At 42.5% G+C, this 22600-nt stretch overlaps 1 protein-coding gene across 8 annotated transcripts in view; it reads right to left on the reverse strand.

Moving 5' to 3' along the window:
• LOC121293194 (chemokine-like protein TAFA-2) overlaps positions 1-22600 on the reverse strand; it is a 221729-nt gene that overhangs the window by 170309 nt on the left and 28820 nt on the right. For all 8 annotated transcript variants that reach the window (XR_005946455.1, XR_005946458.1, XR_005946452.1 and 5 more), the window contains exon 2: positions 16481-16572. The gene's annotated coding sequence lies outside the window, so the exon portion shown is untranslated. The remainder of the gene's footprint in view (positions 1-16480; positions 16573-22600) is intronic.

Below are 22600 nucleotides of genomic sequence, written 5' to 3' on the forward strand. Positions count from 1 at the left end.
ATTATGATCATGGTTGATCATTCAACTCAATAGACTGCTCTGCTGTCTCCCTATACCCTTTGATCCCTTTCACCCCAAGAGCTATATCTAACTCTTCCTTGAAAACATACAATGTTTTGGTCTCAACTACTTTCTGTGATAATGAATTCAACAGGCTCACCACTCCCTGGGTGAAGAAATTTCTCCTCATCACTTGACATCTGTCATACGCGCGCTTCTTCATTCTCATCTTCACCTCTATCTCTCTTTCATCATCCAGGGTGCTCTGGATTTATTTGTTCTATTTTTCCCTTTCAATGGAATATACCTTGACATTGCCTGCAATGCTTTTTCTTTGAAGGTAGTCCATTGTTCAGCCACTGTCTTTTCTGTCAACATTTGATTCCAACTCACATGGCTCAAATGCATTCTTATCCCATCAATGCTGGCTTTCCCCCAATTAATTATCCCTGCTCCGGATCATTACTTGTCCTTTTCTATGGCCAACCTAAATCTTATGATACAATGGTCACCGTCCCTTAAATGCTCTCCCACTGATATTTGATCCACTTGGGTTAACTCATTCCCAGAACCAGGTCCAAAAGTGCCTTCCCTCTCATTGGACCGGAAACACGCTGCTGCAAAACATTATCTTGAACACATTCCAGGAACTCTTGCCTCTCTTGTCCCTTTGCACTATTCCTATCCATTCCTAAATTTGGATAATTGAAGTTCCCCGTTATACTTACTCTATAATTCTTGCACGTCTCTGTAATTTCTTTGCAGATTTGTTTCACTGCACCCCTTCCACTAGTTGGTGGACTATATAATACACTGATCAATGTTATTGGACCTTTTTCATTTTTTAGGAAATAAAGATAGTTTAAGTAAGTTATATTTGTACTGTGGGTGTTAGAAATGAGTTTTAGCTTTAAAGTTTAAATTTGGTTTGAATTTCTGTATTTGTGTGCTAAGAAAAGATCAAGTTGAGGATTAGTTTCACTTTAAAAGGTGTCTGCATTTCTAATGAGAGTTTACGACTCCAGCCACGTATTGAACTGCTCAATCTTCCTATTCTTATGCTCACAAGCATGTGGCACTGGGAGTAATCCTGAGATTACTGCTCTTGAGGTCCTGATTTTTAACTCCCTTCCTATAGAACTATAGAAAAGTTATGGTGCAGAAAGAGGCCATTCAGCCCACTGTGTCTGCACCCATCAAAAAGAGAAAAAAGAAATTGCCACTTATTTTAATCCCACTTCCAACACCTGGTACGAGCCTTGAGCTCTTCAGATGTAGATCCAGGTACCTTTTAAATTAGTTGAGCATTTCAGCCTCAACCACCAATTTAGGCAGTGAATTCCAGATGCCCACCACCCTCTGGGTGAAAAGGTTTTTACTTATGTCCCCTCTAATCCTTCTACCAATCATATTAAATCTTTGCCCCCTGGTAATTGACCCCTCATCTAGGGGAAACAAATCTTTCCTGTCTACCCTAGCTAGGCCCCTCATAATTTTGTACACCTCAATTAGGTCATCCCTTAGCCTCCTCTGTTCTAAGGAAACCAACACTAGCCTATCCAATCTCTCCTCATAGCTGCAATTTTCAACTCCTGGCAACATTCTTGTAAAGCTCCCCTGCACTCTCTCCAGAGCAATTCTGTCCTTCCTGTAATGTGGTGACCAGAATTGTACACAAAATTCTAGATGTGGCCTAACCAGCATTTTGTACAGTTTCATCATTACATCCCTGCTTTTGTATTCAATAGCTCAGCCAATAAAGGAAAGCACTCCATATGCTTTCTTGACCATCACATCCACCTGTCCTGCCACATTCAAGGGCCTGTGGACATGCTGTCCAAGGTCTCTCACTTCCTCAACCACTCTCGATAACTTCCTGTTTATTGAGTATTCCCTTGGTTTGTTTGCCCTCCCCAAATGCATTGCCTCACACTTTTCCGGATTGAACTCCATTTGCTACTTCTCTGCCAACTCAACCAAAGCATTTATATCATTCGGGAGTCGACAGCTATCCTCTTCACCAACTACATGGCAAATTTTTGTGTCATCTACAAACTTCCCAATCATGCCTCCCAAATTTAAGTCTAAATCATTAATATATACAACAAACAGCAAAGGCCCCAACACTGAGCTCTGTGGAACACCACTGGAAATCGTTTTCCATTCACAAAAACATCCATTGAGAATTACCCTTTGTTTCCTGTCGCTGAGCCAATTTTGGATCCAATCTGCCACTTTCCCCTGTATCCCATAAGATCTCACTTTCCTGACCAGTCTGCCATGTGGGATCTTGTCAAATGCCTTACTGAAATCCATGTAGACAACATCCACTGCACTACCTTCATCAACCTTCCTTGTTACTTCCTCAAAAAATTATATTAAGTAAGACATGATCTTCCCCGAACAAAACTATGCTGACTGTCCCTGATCAGTCCATCCCTTTCTAATTGACAGTTTATCCTGTCTCTCAGAATTGTTTCCAATAATTTGCCCAACACTGAAGTCAAACTGACCAGCCTATAATTTTCTGGCCTATCCCTCACACCCTTTTTAAATAATGGTACAACGTCCGCAGACCCCTAATCCTCTGGGACCACGCCTGTACCCAGTCAGGATTGGAAAATTGTCCTCAGAGCATTCGTTATTTCTTCCCTGGCTTCCTTTAACTGCCCAGGATACAACCCATCTGGCCCTGGTGATTTATCCACCTTCAAGGATGCTAGTCCGTCCAGTAATTCCTCTCTCACTATGCTTATTGTATCTAATATTTCACTCTCCTCTTTAACTAGAATGTTTGCATCATCCCTCCCCTTGGTGAAGACAGAGACAACATACTCATTGAGAACCCTGCTCACATCTTCTGTATCAACCTACAAGTTACCATGCAAATCTCTGATAGGCCCTATCTTTTCCTTAGTTATTCTCTTGCTCTTAATGTTCTGTAAAACATCTTAGGCTTTCCTTTGATTTTACCTGCTTTTAGGACCTCATCCCTTTTCATACCTATGTCATGGGTCCCAATGTGGACCACAAACTGTGGCTGTTCTCCCTCCCCCAAAAGAATGTCCTTCAGCTGAATAAAAAGCTAGTTGGGCCACAGCTGGAGTACTGTGTGCAGTTCTGGCTGCTACACTATAGGAAGGATGTGATTGTACTGGAGAGGGTGCAGAGGAGATTCACCAGGATGTTGTCTAGGCTGGAGCATTTCAACTATGAAGAGAGACTGGATAGGCTAGGGTTGTTTTCCTTACAGCAGAGAAAGCTGAGGGGAGACCTATAGAGGTATACAAAATTAGGCATAGATAGGGTAGATAGGAAGAAACTGTTCCCCTTAGCAAAGGTGTCAATACCCTGGGGGCATAGATTTAAGGGAAGGGGCAGGAGGTTTAGAGGGGATTTGAGGAAAACAATTTTCACCCAGAGGGTGGTTGGAATCTGAAACACATTGCCTGAGGGAGCGGTAGAGGCAGGAACTCTCACAACATTTAAGAAGTATTTAAATGAGCACTTGAAATGCAATAGCACACAGGGCTACGGGCCAAGTGCTAAAAAATGGGATTAGGCTAGATAGCTCCTTGATGGTTTGCATGGACACGATGGGCTGAAGGACCTGCTTCTGTGCTGTATAACTCTATGACTCTATAACTCTATGACCTGCTCTGTGACATCCTTAACCCTGGCACCAAGGAGGCAACATACCATCCTGGAATCACATCTACAACCGCAGAAATGCCTGTTTGCTCCTCTAACTATGGAATCCCCTACCACTATAGCACTTCTGCTCTTCTTCCTCCCCTCCTGTGCAGCTGAGCCACCTGTGGTGCCATGAACATGGCTCTTGCTACAGTCCTTTGAGGAACCATCTTGCTCACCATTATCCAAAATGGAAAATCGGTTGGAGAGCAAGATAGCCTCAGGGGATTCCTGCACTATCTGCCTGTTTCTCTTAGATACTCTGACAGTCCACCTATTCCCTCTCTGTCTGTGTACTTCTCAGCTGTAGCGTGACCACCTTTTTAAACGCGCTATCCATGTAATCCTCAGACTTGTAGATACACCTCAGCCACCACTCGAGTTCCACAACCCGGAATTCAAATTTCTGCAGATGGTGACACATCCTGCACATGTAGTCATTGAGGGCACTTCATGCCTTCATGACTTCCCACATCCCACAGGATGCACATTCCACATATCCAAGCTGCAGTGACACACTTTAAACTTTATATAAAGTGTTTGCTAATTAATGGCACGCAGTGTTTAATTTCATGTTAAAGCAAATTCTGGCCCATTAAGTAGTATTCTGTTCCATTTAATTCAAAGTTATATCTTACTAAATTTTCTTATGAACTTGCAAAACTTCCGATTAATTTACAGAAGCACCATAAGAGATACACCAAGCATAGAAATTCACTTCTATTTAGATCTTGAAGCTTTTTTTCTGGAGGTTTGTGTTTTGATTTTAAGGCAGATACATTGATGCATTGTGTATAGACTTAAAGAAAACAAAGGAAACAATGATGTGTATAGCCCTCAAAGATGTGACATACAATCTCCTTGACTCATTCTAAGTGACACTTGAATAAGAAGATGCTTTTTAATGTTCCCAGGCTAATGAGCAGAGGAAAAAACAAGTTGTATGTAGAGTACAAATATTTCCACCTTAAAGGAAAAACTGAAAAATGGAATATGGCAAAAGTTCAGTTTTGCCGCATCAACATTCATCTGCTCTAGTTTCTTGTAAAATTCAAATAGAATTTATTTCTGCATTTCTGAAAATGAAAGCTTGGTTGCACGCTGATAACTACTGTAATGTCTTAATTTAATTTTGTGACACAACAGGTAGCACTCTATTAAATCAGCAATTTAACTTGCAACAGATCTTATAAGAATGCCTAGAGACCAGATAGTTGAACGTAGCATAATCATTATCGATGATTTCCAGGGATTATTTGTTCTCCTTTTTTTACACAGTTGCCATCAAACTACAATAAGAAATGAAGATCATAAGGAATAAGCTGACTGTTACAGAAATTAAGCATTTTTGTCCAAGCTTTACAGATCAGAGAATTTTACAGCACAGAAGGAGGCCATTTGGCCCATTACAACTGATGGATCTATCCACTTCCTCCTATACCCAAATGAGAAAATGCATGTAAATAGTGCATTTAACCTAGTAACACCATCCCAAGGCATTTCACAGGAGAGATTATCAGACAAAATTTGATACTGAGCCAAATAAAGTGATATTAGATCTTGGTCAGAGATACTTCCTTAACCTTTTAGATTTCTCTTTTTTCAAATATTTATCCATTTACCTTTTAAAAGCCATTATGGATTCTGTTTACGCTGCTATTTCTGGAAGAGTGTTCAATGTCCTAACAACCCTTTGTGTGAAAGGTAACCTTCTGTTAATTCTTTTTGGTGATGATGAAATTTATGAACTCTTGTTACCAATGCACCAACCAGTAAAAATAGTTCATGCTGCATCATTTTGAACAGCTCTGTCAGTTATCTTTTTAACCCTTTTTGGATTCAATGAAAAGAACCCCAGTTCCTCTAGTTGCTGCTCGCTACCAAAATATTGCATCCTATGCTGTTTTTTATAAACTTTTGAGGTGTTTAAATTCATACCTTTGACTTATTCTGGTTAGTATACACTAGCCTAAGCACAAAGGAATGCAGTGAATTGTTTCTAAACATACATTTGACTGCTGGACATAATTGTATTGCATTTGAGGAGCTTATTAACAGATGCTAACATTGCTTTATATACAAAATGACCAGAGACATCAGTTTGGCTGAATCAGTGATGCACTTGATCCATGAAAATGATGCAAGCCTAATATCTGGATCTCAATTGTGTACCTCCTTGTCAATTCCTCTTCAATTTTCAACACTCACCATGAAACATAATTTATTTTCTGGTCTGGAGTTTATAGAATGCTGTATATTCCATTATGAAGCATAGTCAGATTACGTTCTTTACGGGATGATATTTTGAGCAGGCTCGGGGGGGCCGAATGGCCCACTCCTGCTCCTAATCTGTATGCCCATATATTCATTCTGGGGTTATGGGCATCGCTGGCAAGGCTGACATTTATTGCCCATCCCTAGATGCCCTTGAGAAGGCGAGTGGTGGTGAGCTACCTTCTTGACCTGCTGCAGTCTATGTGGTGAGACACTGTGACAATGAAGGAACAAACATATGACGGTGGAGTGGAACTTGGAGGTGGTGGTGCTCCCCATGTGCCCGCTGTCTTTGTCTTTCTAGGTGATAGAGCCCGTGGGTTTTGGACATGCTATTTGTTGAGAAGGTGAAATTTCCTCAAGATTAAGTAGGATTTTGGGCAGGGTATAACTTCCAGTTGCATTGTACAATTATATTATTCAGCTAAAATGATAAAACAGCTTTGTGCAGTGTGAGCTCAGCTCTTCCCTTCAATTCCATTAGTGCTCTTAATTTTATTGATGCTTCAGTGTACATTATAAAAGTGATATATGTTGGTGAGAACTATTAAATTGTAATTTAATCTTGGGAATATATATTCTATATTTATTTATTACCTGGCTTTAAATCAATTTTAATTATCCAAATTATATTTATCTGTTGCATTTTTCAATCACCTGAACTTTAAATGGCCTTCATTTTAAGTGAACTATTCAGCTATAATTCAAGTTTTAGAGAGCCATTATGCCAAATGAGAGTTATTTTACAATACCTAATTCAAAAACAGCGTTCTCTCTTTTGATGAAGTGTGTGTACTTGAATTTATGCACATATTTCAAGTATGAGGATATTGTGCGTTTCCATGGAGATGCCAATATTGACAACGTCAAGCATTATTTTCAAGAACGAAGTCATATATTCTCTTCTTTTCCACCGAAAGGGTTAATAACTCTTGTAGAGTTAACGATTGCCAGTCAAAATGGTGTTCAGCGTGGTTCCTTGCAATTTGTTTCATGCCACATTATTTTGAAGGAGGGAATGACACAGCTGTAAGAATGTAGCTTTCATACTTCTCAAGCAACTAAACAGGAGCCAATTACCTGCTAGAAATTATGTAAAATTCTCTCTGAACGTTGTACAATGAAACCAAACTTTTGAATTATGCTTCAGCATCCAATTTGGAAAACTCAGTTTACTGACTGGCTCAATGAAGCTCTTAGTAATGAAGTCACTGAGAAACAGGATAATATTTTTGGCGGCACAGAACATACTGCAAATATATAATAAAGGCACAAAGATGCCAGGGAGGGCAGGCAGGAATGTCAGAATTCAAGCTCCCATTCCCATTTCTGGCCATGTTTCAGTTGGCGTTGATAAAGGTGCAGGCAGCCATCCCACATGCAGCCCTATCCGGCTCCATTGCACAGGTGGGCAGCTCAAATCGCCCAACAATCAAGTCGTGCATCTTCAATAAGTAGACATAGTTCACAGCACCTCTGAGAGTCGTGAACCACGGGGGGGAACCATCGTCCCAAGTGCGGAACCAAAAAATAAACAGCCACCTGCTCGCGGAATTCTTTGATTGATAGGTTATTTGCTTTGAAATAGAAAGAACTACGTTCTTTCAGCTTCAATGGGCTCCATTGCAAGGAGCTGTGATGGTTTATTTTGACAGCTGAGCCCATTATGAATGCTTGGCTGAGTTTCAAAAAACCAGTGCACCATTTAGCTCAGCAAAGGGTTGTGTACATAGTTTGATTAACAGTTTTACAAGTTATTGGAGGATTGCCTGTCTTTGATGTGGTTTGTGAATAGATGTATGTTTGCTTTTACAACTGAATGACCACTTGAGGGGATTTAAGTTTTTGTCACTGGGTCTGGAGATTTTTTTCGAGTACGAAGTGTGTTTTAGTGACAGCTCCACTAGAATGTTTAATTTGTTTTCTCGCAACCATTTCAAAGCTTTCCCCTATCTATGGCTATAGAGGTCAGTCCATAGTGGACTGGTGAATGGCTATGGACAGTACAAGGGGAGTACGGAGGGGGCTTGTGGGTATGAGGGTACATGGAGGTGGCATGGAGGTATGAGAAGGCATGAAGGGGAGGATAGCAGGGTATGTGGGCAGGGTGAGGGGTAAGCAGTGAGGGCCTGACATTCATCACTACAACGGGGTTGACGTCCCAGAAAACAGAAGGGTTCTAGCCCTCCAGCCTTGCTTCCATTGCCACTTCCTGCCTGCCTCCAGAGGTGGCCGGTCTGACTTCATACCGCCCCCTCCGCCCCAGAACTGGAAGTATAGCAGCGGGGCCTCCATAACAGACACGGGTTTGTGCGGTGGGGAACTTTCCCAACACATGCTTCCCGTTATCTTCACAAGAATCCGGCCCAAAGCCTTGGAATGCATTCTACAGCTGTCCGCGAGAACCTGGAAGGAGATTTGCCAAGACTCCTTCGACAGCACCTTCCAAACCCATTGCCTCTACCACCTGGAAGGACAAAGGCAGCAGACGCATGGGAACACCAGTATTTGCAAATTCTCCTCTAGGTGGCAAAAATCGTCCTATAATGTCACATAGTACTTATGCATATATATCCATGGAAATTACAGATTCCGGTGATGAGCCTTCCATACCCCATACAGCTGCTAGTTGGCTGACCAGCAAGGCACTTCAGGTTTTGGGGGTCACTTAGGAGTTGTCCATTTACACCAGGTCACACAAATGTCCTGATTCAAAAGGGTTAAATGAATCAGAATAATACTGTGCACTGAAGCACCAAGAGTAGAGTCTTGCAGAAACAATTCTTGTATGTAAGTATTTGATCTTATGCAGTGAAATGAATGAATTTCAATTTGTCATATCTTCTGTACTATATTCCTACACTATAACAATGGCTACACCTCAAAAATACTTCATTGGCTTTAAAGCTCCTTAGGTCATAAAAGGCACTGGAGAAATTCAAGGTCTGCTTTGTTTCTTAATCTATTCAATATTTTATTTTACATTCTTTCCAATTCACTCCTCTCACCTTCTCTTTTAAAGGTATTGACTCCCTAACTATGACATACTGCCATGGATGAATATCATTCTCTGGTAACTCATTTAAGAGCCTGTTACTCATGTGTGAGCCTTGAAAGTGAAATGTCGGAGCCTACACAGTTCAGCGTAATTCTGTGCTCACCCAACACTCTCGCATGTGCTTCCAACATGGGTCATCATGTATTGAGAGCAGAAACCCTGGGTGGGATCTGGAGGGCGGCAGGGGTTAAAAATAGTCCTGCAGGCTGGTTGCCAGTTCCCCAGCTCCATCCCAGTCCTGGGCCATTTTTGGGAAGGCAGGATGAGGGGGCAACAAGGCTACCCGCCCACACGCAACATGTAGCCAACACAACTCATTCAGCACCTATTGAGGCCAATTAAGAGACACTGGCTGAGATTTCCCAGTCAGCCTCCAGGTCCCTACAGGCAGCTTCCTTGCCTGGCTGGGTGCAGCAGGAACTGCAGGCCAACCTGGAGAGGTACTCCCCCTACCACACATGCTACCCCACAGCGCCCCACACCACCCCCCAGCCCCCCACCTCTCCCAACCAACACTGGTGGCCCGGCTGCAAGATCCATATTTTAATTCAAGGCTTTAAAAGGCTGGAGAAAGGGCACCCACATTTTGAAGCATCCTCTCTCTTACCTTCCATTGAATGCTGCTGCTCCTTTCAAACTGGAAGACCTTGGATTGGTTCTGCAGCTGTGAGAGGCTGCCCACCATCCTTAATCGGATAGCAAGACCATCTCCAGACCGTTTAAAGGGGATGCTCCTGTGAAAATCGAGGCTGGTAGTTGAAGAGAAAAATCCGCTCCCTGGCACCAGAACGGTGTAACGTCCCACAACCCTGCGCTCAGAGAAATCAGTGTGGCTCAAGAGATTCTGCCCACAAGCCGTGGCCCGTGTGCAGGAGCACCAGGGGGGCCAGTTGCCACTCTCGCCAGTGGCAGCTGTTTGGCACACCTGGCTCCACAAAAACGACAGCAGGCACCAACTTGAAAATGTTGACCACTACAGAGGTCCAAGTAAAGGATGTTCCTGGCACTTCTTCGCCCCATGGTACCAGCTTCTTGGGTGAGCAGCAAGGAACCTGTTGTCCTTCAGCTTGGGAGCACTCGAACCATTCACATCAAGCCATGATTCAACAGCGTGAGGTACTTCAGCATATAGAGGCTGTGTGGACGAAAGGACCCCACACGCCCTGAAATACAATAATGCTTGAATCTTAAAAATGTTGGGCAGCTTATTATTCCTTTATTGTGCAGTAAAGAAAGCTTCAGCTGCCTATGAGTAATGCTTCCCTTGGTATCAACTCCTCAGCGGAGACTATAAAGGACCTAGTAATTCTATAATTGCAAAGTGTGCCCAGATGGATGTCATAGAGAACAAAAACAAAACACATTAGTAGAAGGACAATGAAAATAAATCTTAGACAACTGTACTGCTGTGGTTGATCTGGTATTAGGCACCATCCTGGGGGAGTCCTCCATGGCTGGTGCTGCTACTCATTCAAGTTCATGGTGATGATGCCCAATATTCGTGGTAACGCTGCCGGAATCATGCTACATATTTAACACAAGCAGAATAAACCTCACTAACTCAACCTGAATGAGACAGGAGTATCATCGATCTAGATTTATGATAGCCCAGTGTTTTAATGTTAGAAAAAACCCTTTCTTTTCTCTTAGTGATTTTTTAACATCCCGCTATGCCAGTTGGGCCCTTCACTTCCAATGTATTGCTGTAGCATTTAAATGTACAAACATAGAAACAGGAGTGGGCCATTCAGCCCCTCAAGCCTGTTCCTCCCCTCCCCTCACCTCCACCACTCGTGGCTCATCCGTGACCTAACTCCATGTACCCATCCCTTTATACCTTTGGATAACAAAAGTCTATCAATCTCAGTTTTAAAACTGACAATAGCCACTTGCAGAGGGGCATTCCACATTACCACCACCCCATTGTGTTGAGAAGTGTTTCCTAATTTCACTCCTGATTGGTTTAGCTCTAATATTTAAACTATGCCTCCTAATCCGAGGACAGAATTTAATGCCCGCCCTTGTGGTAAGTTTGGTGGCGGTGGGGGGTGATGGAGGGATAATGACTGGTGGAGACCCCGCTGCTTCCCATTTCTGCCCCAATTAATTCCATGGCAAGAAAGCCCAGGGACAGCCTTCCTGCCCCTCTACTAATTGAGGCCTTAATTGGGCAATTAATGTCCATTTAAGGGTTTCATCCCACCGCTGCTGATATTCACCCCGCGGCAGGTTGGGATTCACCATGCAGAAAGCCTAAAAGGTAAACTTTGTTAAGATTGTTTGCGGATTTCCAGTGGGAAGGGTGGGCCAGGTCCCGTGTTCAAAGGCACTCAGTGCCTAATCAAAGAGGGCCTGCTGAGAGCCGCCACCCTGCCCTTGCTGCGAACTCCCCTCCCCCCACCTCCACCGCGACTCCCCTCCCACCATCACTCACCTGTGCCTGGGTCCATCATCAATCGTTGGCCTCAGATGGTGTAGTACCAGCAGGAACCACCACCTCCCTTGTGGCGCTGGCAAGCAATGAAGAGCTACTGGCCTCTTATTGGCCCTCGGAGGGCGGAATTTCCACCCTGGGTCCTTGATCCCAGAGAATGTCCACTGCTGTCCAGTTAAGTGCCTCATTGGCACTTAATTCAGCAGGCCATCCCAAAAAGAGGTGACATGAAAGATAGCTCTCCAGTCGGCGGGTGAGACCCCCCCGAAGCCTCCATTAAATACCACCCCTAGACTCTGCAACCAGCAAAAGTGGTTTCTGCCAATACGATATCTGTTCAATAAAGATGCCTCCAGCTGTTCTGTGCAGGAGCCTGGAGATTGTGCAGAGGTGTATTTGGCTGCATGTTTTCAACATGCCCAATTCCTTAGGGAGGATGTGAAGAATCAACTAAAATGATTCCAGGGATGAACAAATGAAAACATGTCTAAAATTGACAGGAGAAGCCGGGCTTGTTCTCCTTAGTGCAGAAAGGTTAAGGGGAGATTTGTTAGAGGCATTTAAACTCATGTAAGGTTTAGATGGAGTAAATGAAGAAAGATTTTAATAATCAGAGAGCACAAATTTAAGGTGAATGGCAACCAGTGGTTAAGATTTGAAATGCACTGTCTGATGGGATAGTGAACACAGATACAATAGTAGCCTTCAAAAAGGAATTAGAGAACTACTTGAAGGAGAGAAAATGCAGAGATGTGTGGAAAAAGCTATAAAGTGGGACTGACTGGATTCCTCTTGAAAAAGCTAATGCAGATTCAATGGGCCAAGCGGCCTCCCTCTGTGTTGTACTACTCTATGACCTGTTTTCATTCTGCTTCAAAAATCTGTGATATGTTCAACAAAAACATGCCCCTTCCCCACTCTCATCCCCGAAAGCTTGTATTATCTTCTAGCAAGGGTGAGATGTCATTTGCACATTAATGGATTAATAGCTCTTCCTAAGGAGGTATGCTCAAAATTGATGGTATGTATGCAAATAGCTACATTCAAATAATGAACTATGAAACCACTAATGTCGCTACTTCTGCTGCTGTTGCTGGTCATTGCTGAAGTATCTCTGGGTAATTGCTCGGTAAAATTACCTCCCTAATGCAGCAGTGGATAGTATCTGACACCTGTGTGTCACTGAACAGTTTAGCATAAAAATGAGGGCAGAGTGGGCTTTCACTATAACTGCATTCTACAACTGATGTTTCTTTCATTTGTTTCAGCTTCTAATTTGCCACCTTCCCAGGCACAATTGGGCCCGGGTAACCACAACCTGAAATCAGTACCTCTAACATTGGTATTATGACCAGAAACTCAGTGCAGCGATATTGAATTTCTTTCCCCAGGGTCTCAACCCAAAACTTCAACCTGCTCTTTCTCTTTTCAATCACTGCTGTGTATTTTCTGTCTGCATGAAAGAAATATCAATAGAGATAGCTATAGAGATACATACAAAGATCAATAAAGATAGAGTTAATGATGGAGACAGAGTTAGCAATAGTGATAGTACATTGCTAAAACATGTTACCACTGAATATTATCATCCCAAAAGGTGGTGTTCTAGGCATATATTTATGTCTATTTTAGCAGCTAAACTAATACTATACTGCTGCTGCAACACATTTAACAAGACACAGTGTGGATAAGGGTAACATAGATAGATTTGGGTAAATTGTTTGGATAAATGGATTGATGAAGGTCACATCCTAGTTGTCTGTCTTAATAGGAAGATTGTAAGTTGCTCAGCTTCAATTGTTTGCTATCCTAACCTATCTTTAAGTGAAGCAGACAACAGAGGTCAACCAGTTACTCTTTCGAAAGCAGGAAAATTTGGGGCTGCACTGGAAACAATAAAAGGCGACTGCAGTGAATAACAATATATTTAATCAGCAGCAGCAACACTGAAATGTTCTTCAAATAAGGGTTTAAAGAGCATAATTTAAAAAGCATTTTGTTAAGTGTAATTGGATGTTCTTTCAAATATGATGGCAAATTAAAAGCACAATTCATGCTGTAATATTGGAATTGCCACAGAGGAGCAAGCAGTCTCTCCAACAATACATGTAACAGAATGCATTTAAAGCTCTGTGGGACACATGATTATTAGGCCCGCTTGGTGACTGGGATTTAAATTATTCATAAACTCTAATTCCTTTTTTGCAGTCAAATTGCTCGGTGCACCGAAGCAACAAAAAGACTGTTAATTCAGAATCTTAAAGGGTACCCTTTTCAACTGAAGAAGAAAACCCGTGGTTTCTGCGGTTAAGGGCCACAGTGCAGGACATCGCTGAGGGTGAGAAGATTCAGAGGGAGATTAAGATGAGATCGACATAGGAGCAGTGAGTAAATGATGCCAGGCTCGGGGTTTTAAAATCTGGAAAGATTGTAAAAGGAAGGAGAGACTGAGGGGAAGTAAGGAAACTGAGGAATTTTGAAGACCAGGGAAGGATGTGACTGGGAGACTGTGTAGTGGATGTTTCGTTTCAATATAATGAGGATATAAAGTAGAAAAAAATTATTGTAGAGCATATATGGAGCTCAAAAGGAATAAGGGAAGAAATTTCAGAGATACAATTGCCGCAGTAGCTTTGGTAAAGCAGCCAGCAAGAGTTCTGTCGAGGCTCACTCACCAAGGGCAAAAATGGGTATTATTCCTGGGAAGGCTAAGGAATTTCCTGTTTGTGTTTTGTCCTATTGAGTGCAAGATGAAAAGTTTCAGAAACCTGTCCCTCTTTTCAGCAATATTCAAGTAGGGAAAGTTAAGAAATGGCGTATTGAAGAACCAGGCATCAGAGCTAACAGGTGGATTTTCAATTGGAACCAAGCTTTTCCTGCATCCTCGCCAGGGAGTTGATTTTAACTTTGCACACCAATATAAACAGGTGATAGCAAGTCAGCATCCTGTTTTATACCTCTCCCATTGACATCAATGGAAATAAAAGTCAGGAGAGAGGGGAAGCCAATGTGCTACTGATTAATTACTACCAATTTTACATTATCATGCAAAGTCAAAATCTACTCTTGCAACTGTAGGAGTGCTGAAGCAGCCTTATTAGAGATGGGCTACTTTAAGCTTGGCTCAGCCTGGTCTTCCTTTAAGTTTCTTGAACTTCCTTTAAGTCTTTCTTAAACAATGTGACTGACTCTTAACTGCCCCCTGAAATGGTCTAGCAAACCACTTAGCTCAAGAGCAATTAGGGATGGGCGATAAATGCTGGCCTTGTTTGCAATGCCCACATCTCATGAAAGAATAAAGAAAAAAAGTTCTCTACCATCTTGGATTTTACTTCTCAATTTACAATATTCTATCACCAACAAATTTCCTCAGAGTTTACCCTCTCTCTGTAACTTAAGTGGGTGAATTTTGTTGATGATAATGATGTCTCTCTCCAATAATCAGTAACATTGCTACCACTAAGAAGGAATTACAGAGGCAGATTGGGCCCCATGCCAAAAACAAACAAGGATAGAGACATTGTCCGAGAGTAAAGGGATGAGGAAAGAAGAAAAGCTTGCATTTATGTAGTGTCTTTCATGACTTCAGGATGTCCCAAAGTGCCTTCCAGCCAATGAAGTACTTTTGAAATGAAGTCACTGTTGTAATGTCATAAATGCAACAGTCAGTTTGTGCACACCAAGCTGCTATGAACAAGAAGATGATCATGGCCAGAAAATCTGTTTTTGATGGTGTTGCTTGAGGGATAGATATTGGCCAACAGAACTACCCATCTCTTCTTCAAAACAGTGCTGTGGGGTCTTTAACATCCACCTGAGAGGCCCATGTGACGTTGGTTTAACGCCTCATCCGAAAGACAGCACATCCGACAGTGCAGTTATTGCCATTGTCAGACTGGACCATCAGAGCCTGTAAATATTAATGGCATTTACCCTAATGTGCATTTATAAGGCAGCAAGGCAGATGAGCACTCTGCTGAAGAAGTAGCAAGGCTTTTCCCAACTTTAGACAAGGTCATCTTTGACTGGGAGACTTTGGGTTCCTCTGAAGAATTCTTACCAGATGAGAGCTGTGGGCTGGCAAGAGTTAATCGGAGCTCACCCAGGGCAAGAATGAGTGCAGTCCCTGCAATGAGCTCAGGAATTTCCTTAGACACAACAGCCTTATGTTAAGGAGAGTAGGTGGAGGATTCACTCGTCCACTCCCCCACCAGAAATTCCCATTTAGGCCCAAAGACGAGTGAATTCCAGTAAAACTGGGCTTCACTCTATTTTCCAGGCCCCTTTTTATGCACTGGCCCCAAGCAGAAAAATTCAGGGTCACAGCATGAATGAATTTTTGGAGTGTTGCTGGTGTTCTATATTCAATTCTTCAGCTGTTCACAACATCTTTGCTTAACATGTCTAGATTGACAGATTGCAGGTGATTTTCACGATTCTTCTCAATATTGTCATTTTAAAAGTGATTTTATTACATACGCAAATCAAAAGCACAAATTTAACATTACCGTATTTAATACTGTCTCATTTAAAACTACAATATCCCGATCAGTTATCCCCCAGCCTGTCTTGGTCTGCCCAGAACCATACAATGTTTCATCATTTGCACAGTATACCTACAACATGCATTATTTTCTCCCCCAGAAAAACATACGATATTGGCTTTTCCTAAGCTGAAAGATTGTCTCAACCCCCAGTGGTGTAAAAGAAGGGATTCTTTTTTGACCTAAATGCACTGAAATGTTGATTGAGCCTATAGGAGTTTATTTAGAAAACACACACTGCAAAAATCCACCAACCATTTTATTTTCCTCAACTAATATAATGTTATTTTTTATTATGGAGTAAATAAATTCTTCTCCTGGAATATATTGTAATTAAACACTACTAATACTTTATGGGCAGCATTCGTAATAATCTGCTACACTCGGCAATTCCCTAGTTTCTTGTGCCAAGGCAATCGATATATAACTCCATTACATTTATTTGGCAGCTGTAAGCTACAAGAGAATTTACGGTACCTCTTCTTCAGATTTCTGTAGGATTCTTATGTTCATTAGCCGCTCTCCATAGAATTCTCTCCCAGGTAGAAGAAAGAAGCACCGTGGTGCAACTGCAAGGAAAGGAAAAATAAATTTACGGCACATCCAATTTCGGAACACGTCACACTCCCCGGGTAACTCAGAGAATACAGAATCTACAAGGGATTTGAGACTTTGAGGCGAATAGTATTGATGTATCTAAGGGGAAGCTCGACAGGGGAGAAGGGATTAGAAGGTTATATTGATAGTTACATGCGAAAGAATAGGAAGAGGCTCGAGTGGATCATAAATGGCAGCGTGGACTGGTTGAGCCAAATTACCTGTTTCTGTGCCGTGTATTTTACATAATCCTATTTCATTCAATGATTGAACCCTGCTCTCTCTTTGCTTGATATATTCCGCTTTCTGGTCTTTACTAATCCTCCGTAGATGTGAGTAAGTAAACGATGCCACTTTGATATCAAAGTAAAATATGATATCTATTCATGCTGCTAGGTTTTACTGTTTTAGTCTCCCCACCTTTGATGGGTGTTGTGTAGGTGGAGTAGATAAAGTAGGTGGAAGATTCACACAAATCTGCTTCCTCACTGGAAATTCCCATACGAGCCCAAAGAGGAGTAAACGCCAGTTAAACTGGGCTTTGCCCTATTTTCCAGGTCCCCTTTTATGCATTGGAAGACAGGGGAGACAAAAACAAGGAGCCATAAGTATAAAATATTCCTGATAAGAGGGACATGCTGTCAAAGCTTTTGTCTTGCACTCATCAGGACAGATGCAAGAATGCCAAATTTCAAAGGCAGCAACAATTTGTACTGCATGAGAAAAGGGTACTGACTGGCAGGTCAACTCTGATTGGTCGAGTTGTTGCCACGGAGAAAGCAACAGGGAACTATGGTTCCCCCATCAGGACAATATCAGATATGCAAATAGAGTAAATGCATTTAATGGGGAACCAGGTAAGCTTATGAGGGAGAAAGGAATAGGAAGTATTGCCGGAATGATGAAGTAGGATGAGAGGAGACTCATGTGGAGCATAAAAAAGAGCATAGGACAGTTAGACGGAATGATCTGTTTATGAGCTGTAAATACTTCGCAATTCTATGTAATGTCAGCCTATAACAATCATGTGAGAACATTTATGCTACTAAATGAAACTTTAATTGTAGCAGAAAAGACCAAATACCTACTGAAATTTTTATCTTGCCATTTTTCTTTTTATTCATTCCTGGGCTGTAAGCATCGCTGGCAAGGCCAATATTAATTGCCCTTGAGCCGCCTTCTTGAACTATTACATCCATAAGGTGTAGGAGCACCCACCATGCTTTTAGGGAGGGAGTTCCAGTTTTCTGACCCAGTGACAGAGAAGGAACGACGATATAATTCCAAGTCAGGATGGTGAGCAACTTGCTGGTGGTAGTGTTCCCCATGTATCTGCAAATGCTGTTGAAGGAAGCTTGGCAAGTTGCTGCAGTGCATCTTCTAGATGGTACACATGCTATCACTGTATGCCAGTGGCGGAGGGGGTGAATGTTTAAGGTGGCAGGTAGGATGCTGATCAAGTGGGTTACTTTACCCTGGATGGTGTCAAGTTTCTTGATTATTATTGGAGCTGCACTCATCCAGGCAAGTGGAGATTATTCCATCACATTCCTGACTTGTGCCTTGTAGAAGGTTGACAATCTTTGAGGAGTCAGTAGGTGGTTTTAATCAGTTCCATTCTGAGCTTTTCAAACTATTTATTTTCCCATTATCTTGTTATAAATGTTTGCCTGTCATCAATTTTACACATCCAACCTCAGACAACCAACTACATCCATGTGTTTATGCTACGCAAGAACTGTCAATGACCAAATTACTGCATCATACAGCCTGTCAGCGACCAGATTACTGCAGCCCACAGTCTCAGTGACCAGATTACTGCAGTACACCGCCTATCAGTGACCAGATTACTGCAGTACACTGCCTATCAATAACCAGATTACTGCAGTACACCGCCTATCAGTGACCAGATTACTGCAGTACACTGCCTATCAATAACCAGATTACTGCAGTACACTGCCTATCAATAACCAGATTACTGCAGTACACCGCCTATCAGTGACCAGATTACTGCAGTACACTGCCTATCAATAACCAGATTACTGCAGTACACCACCTATCAGTGACCAGATTACTGCAGTACACCACCTATCCGTGACCAGATTACTGCAGTACACCACCTATCCGTGACCAGATTACTGCAGTACACCACCTATCCGTGACCAGATTACTGCAGCACACAGCCTGTCAGCGACCAGATTACTACAACACAGTATATCAGTGACCAGATTACTGCATCACACAGTCTGTCATTGACCAGATTACTGCAGCACAAAGTCTGTCAATGACCATATTACTGCATTATACAGTTATTTATTGATCAGATTACTGCAGCACACATAAGAACATAAGAACTAGGAGCAGGAGTAGGCAATTCAGCCCCTCGAGCCTGTCCCGCCATTCATTACGATCATGGCTAATCTCATTTCGGCCTCAACTCCAATTTCCAGCCCTCTCCCCATAACCTTTCCACTCTTTAATAATTAAAAATCTGTTTATCTCCTCCTTAAATTTATTCAGCATCCTGGCATCCACTGCACTCTGAGGTAGTGAATTCCACAGACCCTTTGAGAAAAGTAATTCCTCCTCATCTCTGATTTAAATCTACCACCCCTTAGCCTAAAACTATGTCCTCTCATTCTAGAATGCCCCACAAGGGGAAACATCTGCTCCACATCTACTTTGTCTATCCCCTTTAGTATCATCTTTCTAAACTCAAGCGAGTATAGGCCTAAACTGCTCAATCTCTCCTCATAAGACAAGCCCCGCATCTCTGGAATCAATCTAGTGAATCTCCTCTGAACTGCCTCCAATGCAACTACATCCTTCCTCAAGTAAGGGGACCAAAACTGTGCACAGTACTCCAGGTGCGGTCTCACCAATGCCTTGTACAGTTGCAACAACACTTTCCTATTTTTATATTCTATCCCTTTAGCAATAAATGCCAAAATTCCATTTGCCTTCCGTATTACCTGCTCTACCTGCATACTAGCTTTCAGCGATTCATGCACGAGGACACCCAGGTCCCTCTGCACTGAAGCATTCTGAAGTTTCTCTTCATTGAAATAATAAATTGCCTTTTTATCCTTCTGACCAAAATGGATAACCTCACACTTACCCACGTTAAACTCCAAATTTTGGCCCATTCACCTAACCTGTACATATCCATTTGTAAATTTCTTATTTCTTCATTGCAACTTACTTTCCCACCTATTTTGGTGTCATCTGCAAATTTAACCATAGGACCTTCTATCCCTGAATCCAAGTCATTAATATAAATTGTAAACAGTTGGGGCCCCAAGGACCGAAACCTGTGACATCACGCTAGTTACAGCTTGCCATCTAGTTATCCTCACTGTCTACTTTCTGTTGGTGACAGTCTGTCAGTGACCAGATTACTGCAGCAGAGTTACTGTCAGTGATCAGATTACTGCAGCTCAGTTACTGCCAGTGACCAGTTACTACAAAACATAGTCTGTCAGTGACCAGATTACTGCAGCTCAGTTACTGTCAGTGACCAGTTACTGCAAAACATAGTCTGTCAGTGACCAGATTACTGCAGCTCAGTCACTGTCAGGGATCAGGTTACTGTAGCACACATTCTGTCGCTGATCAAATACTGCAGCACAGTTACTATCAGTAACTATATTATTGCAGCACAGAGTCTGTCAATCACCAGATTACCACAGCACCGTCTGTCTGTGACCAGATTACTGCCAGCACGTAGCCTGTCAGTGACCAGATTCCTGCAGCTCAGTTACTGTCAGTGACCAGTTACTGCAGCTCAGTTACTGTCAGTGACCAGTTACTGCAGCTCAGTTACTGTCAGTGACCAGATTACTGCAGCTCAGTTACTGTCAATGGCCAGATTACTGCAGCACATAGCATGTCAGTGACCAGATTACTGCAACACACAGAGTGTCAGTGACCAGATTACTGCAGCACATAGTTTGTTAGTGACCAGATTACTACAACTCACTGTCTATCAGTCACCAAATTACTACAGCACTCATTACTGTCAGTGACCAGGTTACTGCAACACACAGTCTGTCAGTCACCAGATTACTACAGCACAGTTACTGTCAGAGACCATGTTACTGCAACTCACAGAATGTCAGTGACCAGGTTACTGCAGCACAGTCTGTCAGTCACCAGATTACTACAGCACAATCACTATCAGTGACCATGTTACTGCAACTCATAGTCTGTCCGTGACCAAGTTAATGCAGCACATAGTTTGTCAATCACCAGATCACTACAGCACACCATCTGTCAGTGGCCAGATTACTGCATATAGTTTGTTAGTGACCAGATTACCACACACTGTCTGTCAGTAACCAGATTACTGTAACACATAGATTGTTAGTGATCAGATTGTTACAGCATCCTGTCTGTCAGTGACCAGATTACTACAGCACACAATCTGTCAGTGACCAGATTACTACAGCACACATTCTGTCGCTGATCAAATACTGCAGCACAGTTACTGTCAGTGACTATATTATTGCAGCACAGAATCTGTCAATCACCAGATTACCACAGCACCGTCTGTCTGTGACCAGATTACTGCCAGCACGTAGCCTGTCAGTGACTAGATTACTGTAGCACAGGAACTCTCCGTGACCATATTACTGCAGCACTGGAACTCTCCCTGACCAGATTACTGTAGTACACAGTCTGTCAGTAACCAGATTATTGCAGCACAGTTACTGTCAGTGACCAAGTTACTGCAACACACAGTCTGTGAGAGTCCAAATTACTGCAGCGCACTTTCTGTCAGTGACCAGATTACTGCAGCACAACATCCGTCAGTGCCCAGATTACTGCAACATAGTTTCTGTCAATGACCTGATTACTGCAACACAGTCACTGTCAGTGACCAGATTACTGCAGCACAATGCCTGTCAGTGACCAGATTACTGCAGCACATAGCCTGTCAAAAACTAGATCACAGCGGCAGAGGAACTCTCTGTGACAAGATTACTGCAGCACACAGATTGTTAGTGACCTATTTACTTCAGCACAGTTACTGTCAGTGACTAGATTACTGCAGCACAATGTCTGTCAGTGACCTGATTACTTCAGCGCAGTTACTGTCAGTGACTAGATTACTGCAGCACACCGTCTGTCAGTGACTAGATTACTGCAGCACAATGTCTGTCAGTGACCTGATTACTTCAGCGCAGTTACTGTCAGTGACTAGATTACTGCAGCACACCATCTGTCAGTGACCAGATTACTGCAGCACATAGTTTGTTAGTGACCAGATTACTACAACTCACTGTCTATCAGTCACCAGATTACTACAGCACAGTTACTGTCAGTGACCATGTTACTGCAACTCACAGAATGTCAGTGACCAGGTTACTGCAGCACAGTCTGTCAGTCACCAGATTACTACAGCACAGTTACTGTCAGAGACCATGTTACTGCAACTCACAGAATGTCAGTGACCAGGTTACTGCAACACAGTCTGTCAGTCACCAGATTACTACAGCACAATCACTATCAGTGACCATGTTACTGCAACTCAGTCTGTCCGTGACCAAGTTAATGCAGCACATAGTTTGTCAATCACCAGATTACTACAGCACACCATCTGCCAGTGGCTAGATTACTGCATATAGTTTGTTAGTGACCAGATTACCACACACTGTCTGTCAGTAACCAGATTACAGCAACACATAGATTGTTAGTGATCAGATTGTTACAGCACCCTGTCTGTCAGTGACCAGATTACTACAGCACACAGTTTGTCAGTGACCAGATTACTACAGCACACAGTCTGTCAGTGACCAGATTACTACAGCACACATTCTGTCGCTGATCAAATACTGCAGCACAGTTACTGTCAGTGACTATATTATTGCAGCACAGAGTCTGTCAATCACCAGATTACCACAGCACCGCCTGTCTGTGACCAGATTACTGCCAGCACGTAGCCTGTCAGTGACTAGATTACTGTAGCACAGGAACTCTCCGTGACCAGATTACTGTAGT

The sequence above is a fragment of the Carcharodon carcharias genome, chromosome 21 (assembly GCF_017639515.1).
Source record: "Carcharodon carcharias isolate sCarCar2 chromosome 21, sCarCar2.pri, whole genome shotgun sequence".
Classification (NCBI taxonomy): domain Eukaryota; kingdom Metazoa; phylum Chordata; class Chondrichthyes; order Lamniformes; family Lamnidae; genus Carcharodon; species Carcharodon carcharias.